Source organism: Pseudophryne corroboree, chromosome 5, assembly GCF_028390025.1.
Source record: "Pseudophryne corroboree isolate aPseCor3 chromosome 5, aPseCor3.hap2, whole genome shotgun sequence".
NCBI lineage: Eukaryota > Metazoa > Chordata > Amphibia > Anura > Myobatrachidae > Pseudophryne > Pseudophryne corroboree.
In genome coordinates, this window is record NC_086448.1 from 681,521,102 (window position 1) to 681,535,143 (window position 14,042).

Sequence of the window (14,042 nt, forward strand, 5' to 3'; positions counted from 1 at the left end):
TCTTGGAATACCCTCGAGCTAGAAATTTTTGCATCATCCAATCAATTTCCAACACGGCCAACCCATCGTCAGTAATAATTCTATGAATTCGCAAAAATTGCGAATAAGGAAGACCCATCTTGAGTTACACAGGGTGATGGCTTTGTGCATGTAGCGCATTGTTGACATCAGTGGGCTTGATGTAAATGGATGTGCTGATGTCTGTCCCATTCCAATGTATGTTGACATCCAGATAATGAATTTGTTGATGATGGCATTCATATGTGAATTTAATATGTGGGTGAGCAACATTAACATCCATCAGCATGTTCCTAAAGCTGCTTTCTGGACCTGACCATATTATGAATAGGTCGTCAATGTATCTCGTGAAGAAAAGACAGTGTTGTTGAAATTTCTACTGTAAACACAATAAGTTCAATGATGCAGATAACTGCGCTCTAAAGGCTGCCCTTCACTGCAAGTACTAAGAAAGTGTCTCTCCAAAACACTTGAATAGCAAATCTGACAAACAAAGAGGCAGTGCTTGCTGTAAACGGCGCCACACCAGTACAAGAATCAAATGGTAAATGGTACATTCCTTTATGTGTAGAATGTCCTCATATTCCTCTTGCCCTCTATTCTCATGCCGGCAGCACATGTGGAGAGAGCAGAGATGCACCATGTGTAGTAAAGTCAAAAAATTTAATTTCACACACATATATGACATAGAAATATAAAAGCAAATCCCCCTTTTATCCTTGGATGAAACGGTTAAAAAGCTGTACAATTACCAGAATCTCTGAGAACCAGTATTAGTAGTTCTCAGAAAAGCATGTAAATCATTCACCAAAACGAGCCACCCGGGTAAGCAGTCTGGGATAAATGTTCTGGTTTCCTGACAGCTTCCATAGATGTGGCTCCTGTGTTGGATGTCGAGAGGTTAAACATGATGGGTCAAAAAAATTAGATACCATCTGTATAAACGGGAAGGTTTTTAATTGGAACAACTTCATAACTTGTAACACAAAAAGTGTAATTTACTTCATTGAGTGCACGTGTAACCTTTTCTATATAGGACGCACCTCCAGGTTACTGAAAATTCGGATAGGCGAACATTGTCAGAATATAAAGAAGGGGTTAGAAACCCATGCCTTGTCCATGCCTGTGCCGCCTCTCGATGGGGAAGGAGACGCCTACTGGTTGCCATGGCACCCTGTAATCAGAAAGCACAAAACACAACACATAATAACAAGTGTTATTATGTGCTGTGTTTTGTGCTTTCTGATTACAGGGTCCCATGGCAACCAGTAGGCGTCTCCTCCCCCATCGAGAGGCGACACAGGTGCTGCGTTCCAACTGCGTGTGCTGGAAGCAGAGGCGGCGATGGGTGACGCTTGGCCCGTCCAGCGGGCGCTAATGGGAGAGCGAGCGCGGTGATGACATCATCCGAAGGGGACTGGCCGCGGCCGGAAGCTGAGCATGGCGCTCTGATCAGACTACATTATTTAAGGTATGTTCACACTATTGTACACTTGTTCTTGAAAAAAGTCTTAACACGACTGAAACGTCGAACACTGTGACGCTGTCCGTCTGAATTATTCTTCGTTGCAAGACTCGTGAGTGCCGCCCATTAGTGTGCATATATGGTGGAGTTTTTAGCTTCAAGGAGGGCACCTGAGCGATACTTAGCCTGGTCAGTCATGCGAGTGCCGACTTAATTGTTTGATCTATACAGGGGTACCCGGGTTCTCTTGCAGTAAGGCACCCAATAACTGTTTATTCTATACCTACAAATGACATTTCTTGAACTGAGCTGTGCATCTACATGCTGTACCTTTTACTCACTTTGCATTAAGTGAGACCTAACACAGATTGCATTTATCATTGCCAAGACATCATGGCTGCAAGTGCCACAGATGATGGGTGTGTATTCATGAATTTACGACTCACAGTGGGGGATGTGTTGTCTTTCAGTGACTCTGAGGCTGAAGCTTTATACTTCAAAGATTCCTTGACTGAAACCGCTGGGGTAGAGACAGCAGGTGAATTATTTTCTACATTATATAAACTCAAGAAAAAGGAAGTAGATTACTACCTGCACGGAGTGACTTTGACAGATTATCATAAGGAGAAGAAAATCCCCCGTGGGTTCAGAGTTAAAAATGTGACCACGATTGGACGCAATAACGTCGAATTTTGCAAACGTTGGGCAGCGGTGCTAAACAAGTGCGCATTGGACCTCATTCTTCTGGTCATTGAAGAGTCGGCCAGAGAAATGAGGAGCATCCAAGATAAAATACGTACCTTTGAAATAGCACATAAAAAGACCTTACTTGAAGATCCCTCTTGTAATTGGATGGAGAAATTAAAAACAAAAACTGATGAGTATAAGAAAGAACTCATCAAATGTAAAAAAGAAAAACTCTCCAAAGTTAATGCTGACTACCAAGAAGAAAGAGTTTACTCTTGGGTAACGGGGAGATCAGCAATAGGTGAAGGACGGATGAAACATCCGCATAGGCGACGTCCTTACAGGTTTGACAGTGACCAATTGGGTGGCACAAATACGTCGAACAGTGATGCAGACAGTGTACAGTCATCATCCAACAGGAAACCCCCTTTAGGGGTAACCACATGCGCCACAAAAAACGTAGGGCGCGCACGCGGGGCGGCGGCCAATGTGAAAGGGAGAAGTACAAACAAGAGGAAAACATAGTAGTGAATTTATCCAAGCGTAACATCTCTCCTATTGTATCCAGAATATTGAACAGAGGATTGACCTTCATACCCACTGCTACATTTGACACATTTGAGTGGAAGAAAGAACTCTGGAAGTTTAACCGAAATTTAAAGTTGAAAGAATTTTTTCCTCAACCTGACGTTATACATAAATCATCTATGCTACCAATTAAAAAGAAATCAAGTTTTGAACCCCAATCCTTTAATCCGTCCATAAAAAGTTTTACACGACTGTTAGATCAAGAGGTGATGAATATACACAAAGCGGGCCATCGGAGGAGGCACCAGAATATGTCCAAAGAGGAATTTATTGCTCTAAAGTCCTTGAGTAAGGATGAGTCGATAGTAATCTGTGCAGCTAATAAAGGGGGTGCACTGGTCATACAGGACACTGAAGCCTACCTTGGTGAAATGTATAGGCAACTTAATATGCCAGAGGTTTATAGAAAGTTACAGCATGACCCTACCAACCTCTTCAAAGATGAGTTGACTCAAACATTAATGGCAGCTGCATTGGAAGGGAGCATTACGGAAAGCACACACGCGGCACTCACTACACAGTTTCCTGAGGTACCCCTAATATACAGTCTGCCAAAAATACTTACAAGCCCCGCCGGGTCGCCCTATAATATCCGCCAGAAATTCTCTTTATAGCAACGTCTCTAAATATTTAGACCACTTTTTACAGCCATTGGTGCAGAGGGAGAATACTTACCTGAAAGATACGAACACCTTCTTAGACAAATTGTACAGTCTGGAGAAGCTCCCAGAAAACATTTTGCTGTGTACAGTGGATGTTGTGGCACTGTATACCAGTATTCCGCACGAGGAAGGACTGAGGTATCTGAAGGAGTTTCTTGCACGAAATACTGAGTACGATGGACCGCCAATACACTTATTCATAGATTTAATGGAAAAGACACTCACCCGGAACTACTTTTTGTTTAACAAAGAATTCTATGTTCAACTCCGAGGTTGTGCCATGGGAAGCCATGTGGCACCTTCTTATGCAAACATATAAATGTTTCAGATCAAGAGAATCTTGTTTTTTGAGCATCTGTCATTTCAACAACACTGTCTTTTCTTCACGAGATACATTGACGACCTATTCATAATATGGTCAGTTCCAGAAAGCAGCTTTAAGAACATGCTGATGGATGTTAATGTTGCTCACCCGCATAATAAATTCACATATGAATGCCATCATCAACAAATTCATTATCTGGATGTCAACATACATTGGAATGGGACAGACATCAGCACATCCATTTACATCAAGCCCACTGATGTCAACAATGCGCTACATGCACAAAGCCATCACCCTGTGTAACTCAAGATGGGTCTTCCTTATTCGCAATTTTTGCAAATTCGTAGAATTATTACTGACGATGGGTTGGCTGTGTTGGAAATTGATCGGATGATGCAGAAATTTCTAGCTCGAGGGTATTCCAAGAAAACACTGGACATGGCCAAAATTAAGGTCATGCAGTTGAGCCGTGACATGTTGAAAAAACACAAGCCTAAAGACAACGGCTGGCAAACCATTTTTGTTAATAATTTCAATACTGAATCCCAAGCCATTAACTCAGTATCTAAAAGATTGTGGCCGATTGTTAACACAGATCCAACTCTGCCAGCCTTAAAGGGCTCTAAATTGATGATGGGATATAGGAGAAACAAAAATCTCAAAGACTGGTTATTCCATAACAATGTAGAGACCTCTATTGGTGACAATCCTGCACATTTTCTAACCAAGAAGGCTAGTAACATAGTAACATAGTATCTGAGGTTGAAAAAAGACAATTGTCCATCGAGTTCAACCTATTTGTGGTCTCCTATGCATGATGATTTGACTACAATTTCTGACTGATGCTGCTGTCAGCCGTTACATTTTATCCCTATTTATAGTAACTATAATGCATGACTATGCACCATACCCCTGGATATCCTTATCCATTAGGAAATTATCTAACCCATTCTTAAAGGTGTTGACAGATTCCGCCATTACAACTCCCTCGGGCAGGGAATTCCAAACATGTATTGTCCTTACCGTGAAAAAGCCTTTACGCCGTATTGTGCGGAATCTCCTCTCCTCTAACCTGAGCGAGTGTCCACGAGTCCTCTGTGTTGATCTAACCAAAAACAGGTCCCGCGCAAGCTCTGTGCATTGTCCCCTTATATATTTGTAGATGTTGATCATATCCCCTCTTAGTCTCCGCTTTTCCAATGTAAACATGCCTAGTCTTTCAAGCCTTTCCTTGTATTCCATCGTCTCCATGCCCTTAATTAGTTTGGTCTCCCTCCTCTGTACCTTTTCAAGCTCCAGGATATCCTTTTTGTAGTACGGCGCCCAGAATTGTACACAGTATACAAGGTGTGGCCTCACTAGTGATTTATATAACGGGAGTATAATACTCTCGTCCCTAGCATCAATACCCCATTTTATGCATGCTAATATCTTATTAGCCTTCTTTGCTGCAGTCCTACTTTGGGTACTACTGCTTAGCTTGCTATCTATGAGGACACCTAAGTCCTTTTCCAGTACAGAATCCCCTAATTTTACCCCATTTAGTAGGTTGTTACGCACACCAGTGCTAACAGGAGTATACCGGTGTATGAACAGAGAGGGAAGCGAAGCAAACGAACTCACAGACAGTATAACATAACATACACAGGAGGTGATGGAATAACTAATAAACACAAAGTGAACAGAGAAGCCCAAAGGCTCAGGAATTGGGTGTCTCCCTAGTGTCAGGAATGCTCAGATGCAATAGAGCGGACAATGAAGCGATGTGTAGTGATTTAACATGTGGAGCACCTGAAATGATGTTGCTAAGAGCAACAGAAAAAACCCCAAAGGGTTACCAACGGGTGTGGGAATAAACTCCTTGGTCAGAGATAGAAATATAGACACAAGGAGAGTATCCACAATCCTAACCCCCACTTGCAGGGCACAGGTTCAGCTTACTGCCACTCACAGGTTCAGCTTACTGCCACTAAACTGACACCTGGACGCCCTGCACAGTGAGGGAGGATTAAGCAAGCAGGTCTGAGAGTACAGCCGCAAACCTGCTGGGTTCACAGAATAGCAAAAGAACCCCAGCAGGTCAAACAACTGACTCCAGTCTTACTGCTAGGTCCGGATTGGCAGAATGAAGTACCGAATCCCAAGGCCTATTCGCAGTAAGCAACAAGTAAATACAAAGTCACACAGTACTAGCTAACTCTCTGGAACTGACTAACAAACAAAGATTCAGCAGCATTTGCCTAGCCTGAGAGGATGGTTTATATAGCAGGTGCTGTCCACGCCCCACTCAGACCTCACAGACTGTGAGCACAAAACCAGCGCCGGATTCCCTGCCGTGCACAGAGCCTGTAACCACTACACAGTAAAAACCCGGACCGGCGTATCAGCTGCGCTCAGGTAACTTTGCTAACACTTGCCTCCTGGTTGCCATGGCGACGTGGCAGCACAGAGCAGGAGATCCTAACAGTACCCCCCTCTGACGAGGGGTCAAAGAACCCCTACCACCGGGTTTATTGGGGAACTGCGAGAAGAAAGAGCGTATCAGTCTGGGGGCATGAAGATCACAACTGCGCACCCACGACCGCTCCTCCAGGCCATACCCCTTCCAGTGCACCAAAAATGACAGCCGACCCCGAACCATCTTGGAGTCAAGAACCCTTTCAACCACAAACTCCCTCTGACCCCGTATCAGAAGAGGAGAAGGTCTTCCACTGGAAGAAGGATTACTAACCGCCAGTTTTTAAAGGGAACAATGAAATGTTTTATTGATACCCAATGAACGGGGCAGATCTAACTGAAATGCCACAGGATTGATAACCCTGGTGATCTTATAAGGGCCGATGAACCGGGGGCCTAACTTATGAGATGGCTGTCTCAACTTCAAATTCTTGGTGGACAACCAGACGAAGTCTCCTAATTTGAAGCTGCAGGGTCTTCTCCGCTTATCAAAAATCCTTTTGGTCACTAATGACACAGACACAAGGGCCTTCCTCACTTTCCTCCAAATACCCCTAAGGACCGAAACAACAGAGGAACCACCAGGCGTGGAATCCAGGGGGTCAAAAGAATTGGCCTTAGGATGATGCCCATACACACAAAGGAAGGGAGAGATCCCTGTAGCAGAGTGAGCCGCGTTGTTATAGGCAAACTCCGCCATGGACAGATGAGCAACCCAGTCAGTATGACACTTGGAGACATAACACCTGAGGAACTGCTCCAAGGACTGGTTCACCCTCTCAGTCTGCCCATTAGACTGCGGATGGTAGCCTGACGACAAGCTTACAGAAATCTGGAGATCAGAACAAAATGCCCTCCAGAATTTGGCCACAAACTGGGATCCACGGTCAGAGACCACATCAAGTGGCAACCCGTGGAGGCGCACAACATGCTGCATAAATAACTCAGACAGGCGTCTGGCCGATGGCAACCCAACCAGTGGAACGAAATGCGCCATCTTCGAAAACCTGTCAACGACAACCCAAATGGCTGTCATCCCCGAGGATTTGGGCAAGTCCACCACAAAATCCATGGAAATGTCTGTCCATGGCTTAGACGGAATAGAGAGTGGATGTAATGGGCCGACAGGAACCCCTCTAGGAGTTTTATTTCGGGCACAAACGTCACATGCCCGAACCCACTGATCCACATCCCTAGCCACCGAGGGCCACCACACCGCCCTAGACAGCAACTCCCGAGTTCTGGCAATACCCGGATGCCCTGCCGACCTCTTGGCATGGAATTCCAGGAACACTCGCTGTCTTAACCTAGGAGGCACAAACAAGAGACCTACCGGAAGGTCTGGAGGAGCCTGCTCCTGTGCTCTAAGGACTAATGACAAGAGGTCCTGGGTAATGCCCACTTTAATACATGATGGGGACACAATGGGCAATGGCTCCTCGGTGGTCTCTTGAACTGGAGCAAAACTCCGTGAGAGCGCATCAGCCTTGATGTTTTTTGACCCAGGGCGATATGTTATCAAAAAATTAAAGCGAGCAAAAAACAAAGCCCATCGTGCCTGCCTGGCATTGAGCCGCTTCGCTGACTCTAAATATGCCAGATTCTTATGGTCGGTGAGAATTGAGACCACAAACTTAGCCCCCTCAAGCCAGTGTCTCCACTCCCCGAGTGCATCCTTTATAGCCAACAATTCCCGGTTACCCACATCATAATTCATCTCGGCAGACGAAAATTTACGGGAAAAGTAAGCACAGGGATGAAGGCGATTATCAGACACCCCCATCTGAGAGAGCACTGCCCCAATACCTATCTCAGAGGCATCCACTTCTACCACAAAAGGACGCTCTGGATCTGGGTGTCGCAGCACCTTGGCCGAGACAAATGCCCTTTTGAGACAGGCAAAGGCCGCTTTGGCCTCACAAGACCAGTGAGCAACATCCGCCCCTTTCTTAGTGAGTGCCACCAAGGGGGCCACTATAGACAAAAATCCAGCGATAAACCGTCTATAAAAATTTGCAAAGCCCAGAAAACGCTGAAGCGCCTTCAAACTAGTGGGCTGCACCCAATCCAGGACTGCCTGTACCTTAGAACCCTCCATTTGGAAACCTTCTGAGGAGATAATATACCCTAGAAATGCGATTTGCTGGACTTCAAACTCGCACTTCTCCAGCTTCGCCCCAAGCTGGTGGTCTCTGAGTTTCTGGAGGACTAAGCGTACATGCTTCCGATGTTCCTCCAGGGAATGAGAGAAGATTAGGATGTCATCTAGATAAACAACTAAGAATCTATCCAAATAATCCCTGAGCACATCGTTCATGAATTCCTGGAAGACTGCCGGGGCATTAGAGAGCCCAAAAGGCATCACCAAATATTCATAATGCCCTGAGTGGATATTAAAGGCAGTCTTCCATTCATCCCCCTCTCTTATTCGGATTAGATTGTAAGCACCGCGTAGGTCAATCTTAGAGAAAATGGTGGCAGTACGAAGCTGGTCAAACAAAACCGAAATGAGAGGCAGTGGGTACGAGTTTTTAATCGTGATACGGTTCAATTCCCTGAAGTCGATGCAGGGTCGCAACGAACCGTCCTTTTTACCCACGAAAAAGAACCCCGACCCAACTGGGGACTGTGAGGGTCTGATAAATCCCTTAGCCAAGTTCTCCTGAATGTACTCTGCCATAGCCTGAGTCTCAGGACGTGACAGGGAGTACAACCTGCTATTGGGAAGCTTAGCATCCGGCAACAAATCAATGGCACAGTCATAGGGGCGATGGGGAGGTAGTACCTCCGCAACTTTTTTGGAGAACACATCCGCAAAATCTGCATAACATCCTGGCAATCCTGGCAAACTTAGCTGCGAGAGCCTGACTGGAAGGCTCAAGCAACTCCTGAAACAATCACTACCCCAACTAAGAATCTCACCAGAGACCCAGTCAAATTGAGGGTTATGGGCCCTTAACGAGGGTAACCCCAAAACCAATGGGGCAAAAGAACAGACAGTCACATAAAAAGACAATTTTTCAGAGTGTGTGGCTCCAATAAACAAAGGAATTTGGCTGGTGCAGGAGGTAATTTTACCCTGGGACAATGGTTCCCCATTTAACCCACAGATCTCAATCTCTGATGCCAAAGGTACTGAGGGAACAGAGTGTTCCAGGGCGAATTGACGGTCCATGAAAACCCCATCGGCCCCACTGTCAACAAAGGCCTCAGTCTTGACAGTTTGACCGAGGATCTCCAAAGTCACCGGAATGAGAAAAGTATTTTTGGGAAATTCTGACTTCTGGCCTGACAGGATATTTCCCATCACCCTCAGGCCCTGAAGTTTTCCGGTTTTTCTGGGCATGATACTACAACATGACCTTTATTCCCACAGTACAAACACAAACCCTGCTGTCTCATCCGCGTCTTCTCACGCGAGGAGAGGCGGGTAGCCCCAATCTGCATAGGCTCCTCGGAATATTCCTCAGAGTCTGAGGTTCCCTTGGGAAAAAAGGAAACTGCGGTCTCCCTTTCAAGCCTACGCTCTCTCAGCCGTCTATCCACACGGATGGATAACTGCATGAGCTGATCTAAGCTATCAGGAGAGGGATATTGTACCAGTTGGTCCTTTATCTGGTCAGAAAGGCCCCTTCGGTACTGGTTTCTCAGGGCTGGGTCATTCCACTGGGTATCATGAGCCAACCTCTGAAACTCCGTACTATAAACCTCAGCTGGCCGTCGCCCTTGCTTAAGAACCGTAATCTGAGCCTCGGCTGAAGCCATCTTGTCAGGGTCATCATACAAAATGCCCAGTGCCGTAAAAAAAGCATCAACACTTTTAAGCGACGGACAGTCAGGCTGTAACCCATATGCCCAGACCTGTGGGTCTCCTTGTAGCAAGGAAATCACCATGCCCACCAGCTGAATCTCCGACCCAGAAGTCTGGGGCCTAAGCCTGAAATATAGCTTACAGCTCTCCTTGAAACAAAAGAACTGCGAGCGATCTCCAGAAAAACGATCCGGGAGATTTACTTTCGGCTCATTAACCCCTGAACTTGCCGCTGCTACTGCGGGAGCTCCGCTAGCGGCCTGCGGGGTGTTCATTTTAATGGACATCTCATTAAATTGTCGAGTCAGGACCTGCACCTGATCGACCACCTGTTGCAAAGTATTTTGAGGGGTATGCTCCATATTCCCACAAAATTTCAACAGGAGTAAGGCTGCTGAATATGTTACGCACACCAGTGCTAACAGGAGTATACCGGTGTATGAACAGAGAGGGAAGCAAAGCAAACGAACTCACAGACAGTATAACATAACATACACAGGAGGTGATGGAATAACTAATAAACACAAAGTGAACGGAGAAGCCCAAAGGCTCAGGAATTGGGTGTCTCCCTAGTGTCAGGAATGCTCAGATGGAATAGAGCGGACAATGAAGTGATGTGTAGTGATTTAACATGTGGAGCACCTGAAATGATGTTGCTAAGAGCAACAGAAAAAACCCCAAAGGGTTACCAACGGGTGTGGGAATAAACTCCTTGGTCAGAGATAGAAATATAGACACAAGGAGAGTATCCACAATCCTAACCCCCACTTGCAGGGCACAGGTTCAGCTTACTGCCACTAAACTGACACCTGGACGCCCTGCACAGTGAGGGAGGATTAAGCAAGCAGGTCTGAGAGTACAGCCGCAAACCTGCTGGGTTCACAGAATTGCAAAAGAACCCCAGCAGGTCAAACAACTGACTCCAGTCTTACTGCTAAGTCCGGATTGGCAGAATGAAGTACCGAATCCCAAGGCCTATTCGCAGTAAGCAACAAGTAAATACAAAGTCACACAGTACTAGCTAACTCTCTGGAACTGACTAACAAACAAAGATTCAGCAGCATTTGCCTAGCCTGAGAGGATGGTTTATATAGCAGGTGCTGTCCACGCCCCACTCAGACCTCAGAGACTGTGAGCACAAAACCAGCACCGGATTCCCTGCCGTGCACAGAGCCTGTAACCACTACACAGTAAAAACCCGGACCGGGGTATCAGCTGCGCTCAGGTTACTTCGCTAACACTTGCCTCCCGGTTGCCATGGCGACGTGGCAGCACAGAGCAGGAGAACCTAACATAGGTAGGTGTAATTTATGTTCTTGTTACCACAGTGCATTACCTTACACTTGTCTGTGTTGAAGCGCATTCTCCATTTGGCTGCCCATGCTTCTAATTTAACTAAGTCATTCTGAAGAGACTCGGCATCCTCCTCTGTATTTATAGCCTGGAAGTTATAAGTGCATAGGATGCACGACATGTAGATATCTTGAAATTGGCAGCTATGTTTTACATCTGTACTCTGGCAAGAAGATGGCCATTCACCATGTACTCACCTGCACCACGCGATATGTAGTATACCTGATACACTGTCCCTGCAGCCTCGTATACATCGGGAAAACATTGTGTACTTTACGCGAGAGGATGAGGCAACACAGTTCCGCGATACGTATGGCCCTGGATGGTAAAGCCATCGACCAGCCGGTGGCCAGACATTTCAAAGAAAAACAACATCCGTTATCCTCTTTAGTATATAAATTGACAGATCATGTCCCGTCATCCATACGTGGAGGGGGCCGAGATACAAAATTATTACAACTAGAGGCCAAATGGATTCATCGTATGAACTCTGTTTCACCGTATGGCCTGAACGAGACCTTGTCCTTTTCTTGTTTTCTTTAAGTAATTCATCTGTTCCAGTTCAAGGTTGGACACTGATATACACTTAGTCAGTCCACACTTCCACTATGGTTTAGTCGAATTTCCATCACTGTGTTTTAGTTTACATACGGTGGTATGGGCACACTGGATATCTAACTGAGAAATTAGGATGGGATATATTTATTAGTTTGAGCCATGGGATTCATGAATTTGACCCATCTTTCTAATATAGATCTCCTTATTGAGATATATCACCATTAGTACTTTTCAAGACATAATTCCTTTTTAGCTATTATGATTATATTTGTAGCTTAGTGCACAGTCTAGAGCTGTGCCATCAGCAATGCGTGATAGCGATATTTTTATGATATATCATCTACTTTTATAATAACAGCACAAGTAGATTGCACCAAGTCAGTGATAGTACACGACCTAAAATTCTTATTCTACACATTTTTTATCAAGGTTTTATTTGATCAACACTCTGCACACATCACGTTTTGCTAACGTGGTTTTTAACAGCACTTTTATTCACACATCAGCACTCTGCTCAGTTTCATTAATTGTTAAACACAACACTCTTATTAGTTTCACTTTTAGTTTACATCCACATTAATTAGTTGTTTTGTATATTTTGTATCACTGTATTATGCACTTGTTATTATGTGTTGTGTTTTGTGCTTTCTGATTACAGGGTGCCATGGCAACCAGTAGGCGTCTCCTTCCCCATCGAGAGGCGGCACAGGCGCTGCGTTCCAACTGCGTGCGCTGGAAGCGGAGGCGGCGATGGGTGACGCTAGGCCCATCCGGCGGGCGCGAATGGGAGAGCGCGCGCGGTGATGACGTCATCCGAAGGGGACTGGCGGCGGCCGGAAGCTGAGCATGGCACTTTGATCAGACTACACTATTTAAGGTTTGTTCACACTATTGTACACTTGTTCTTGAAAAAAGTCTTAATACGACTGAAACGTCAAACACTGTGACGCTGTCCGTCTGAATTATTCTTCGTTGCAAGACTCGTGAGTGCTGCCCATTAGTGTGTATATATATATATATATAAATATATATATATACACACACACACACACACACACACACATACATACACAAAAATCATAGTTTCAAAATAGAATGATATTTTAATAAGTTTCAAATGGAATTAAATAATGCATTTTTTCCTGTATCGCACACCCTCCTATTGCCATGAGATGGAGGACAGATGTCGAAACACTTTCCACTGCTGTCTTTGATAAATTTGCAGCAAAAAGAACACAAACTGTATTGTATAGTGGATTCTTTTTAGTTATTTTGTGTTATTTACTGTCAATATATTTGCCTATTTCTAAGAATACTGACTAGAGATCTTTATTTGTTTTCTACAGCTGAAGAAAGGATATCTCATATAATCTCATGATTTCTAAAATGCCAATTTGAAATAAATAAAAAATATATTGGTTGAAACTTTACACTGGTAGGAGATTCATACATACTGTAGCTCTGTCTGGTGTGTAAATAATTGTAAGGGTTTGTGCCTTAAAATAATGTACATTTGAAGACTAGAAACCCTAATCTTTAAGCGACAGCATTTAGATCCATGACGGGATGCCAGCGTTCCGAGCAGTGTTGGTATTCCGGCTTTGGCATTCCGACTGGTGGGATGCCGAACGCCGGTATTTTGACGCATCCCCTCTTGCCTGACCCTTGTTATGCCACTGGCTGTCACATGTATCACTTTATAATAGTTTTAGAATTTATTTATATTCATAATTACTTTTCTTTCTCATATCTAATGGTGTGTACACACGGTGAGATATTTTCTTCCGATTTTGACTATATAGTCAAAATCATAAGAAAAGTTAGTGCAGATCGCAAGGTGAAAGTCACCTTGCGATCCCAATTCGATGCTGATGCGCGGTCCCGCGCGGTCGGCATCGCAAGAAAAGATACACTGTGCAGGCAAGTCAATTTTGACTATCTCTATAGAAGAGATAGTCAAAATTGACACTTAGCCAAAATCGCATAGGTGGTCATTCCGAGTTGTGCGCTAGTAGATTTCGTTCGCAGCACAGCGATCTGGCAAAAAAAGGCACTTCTGCGCATGCGTATGCGGCGCAATGCGCACGTGCATCGTACTATTACAATGAACGATGTAGT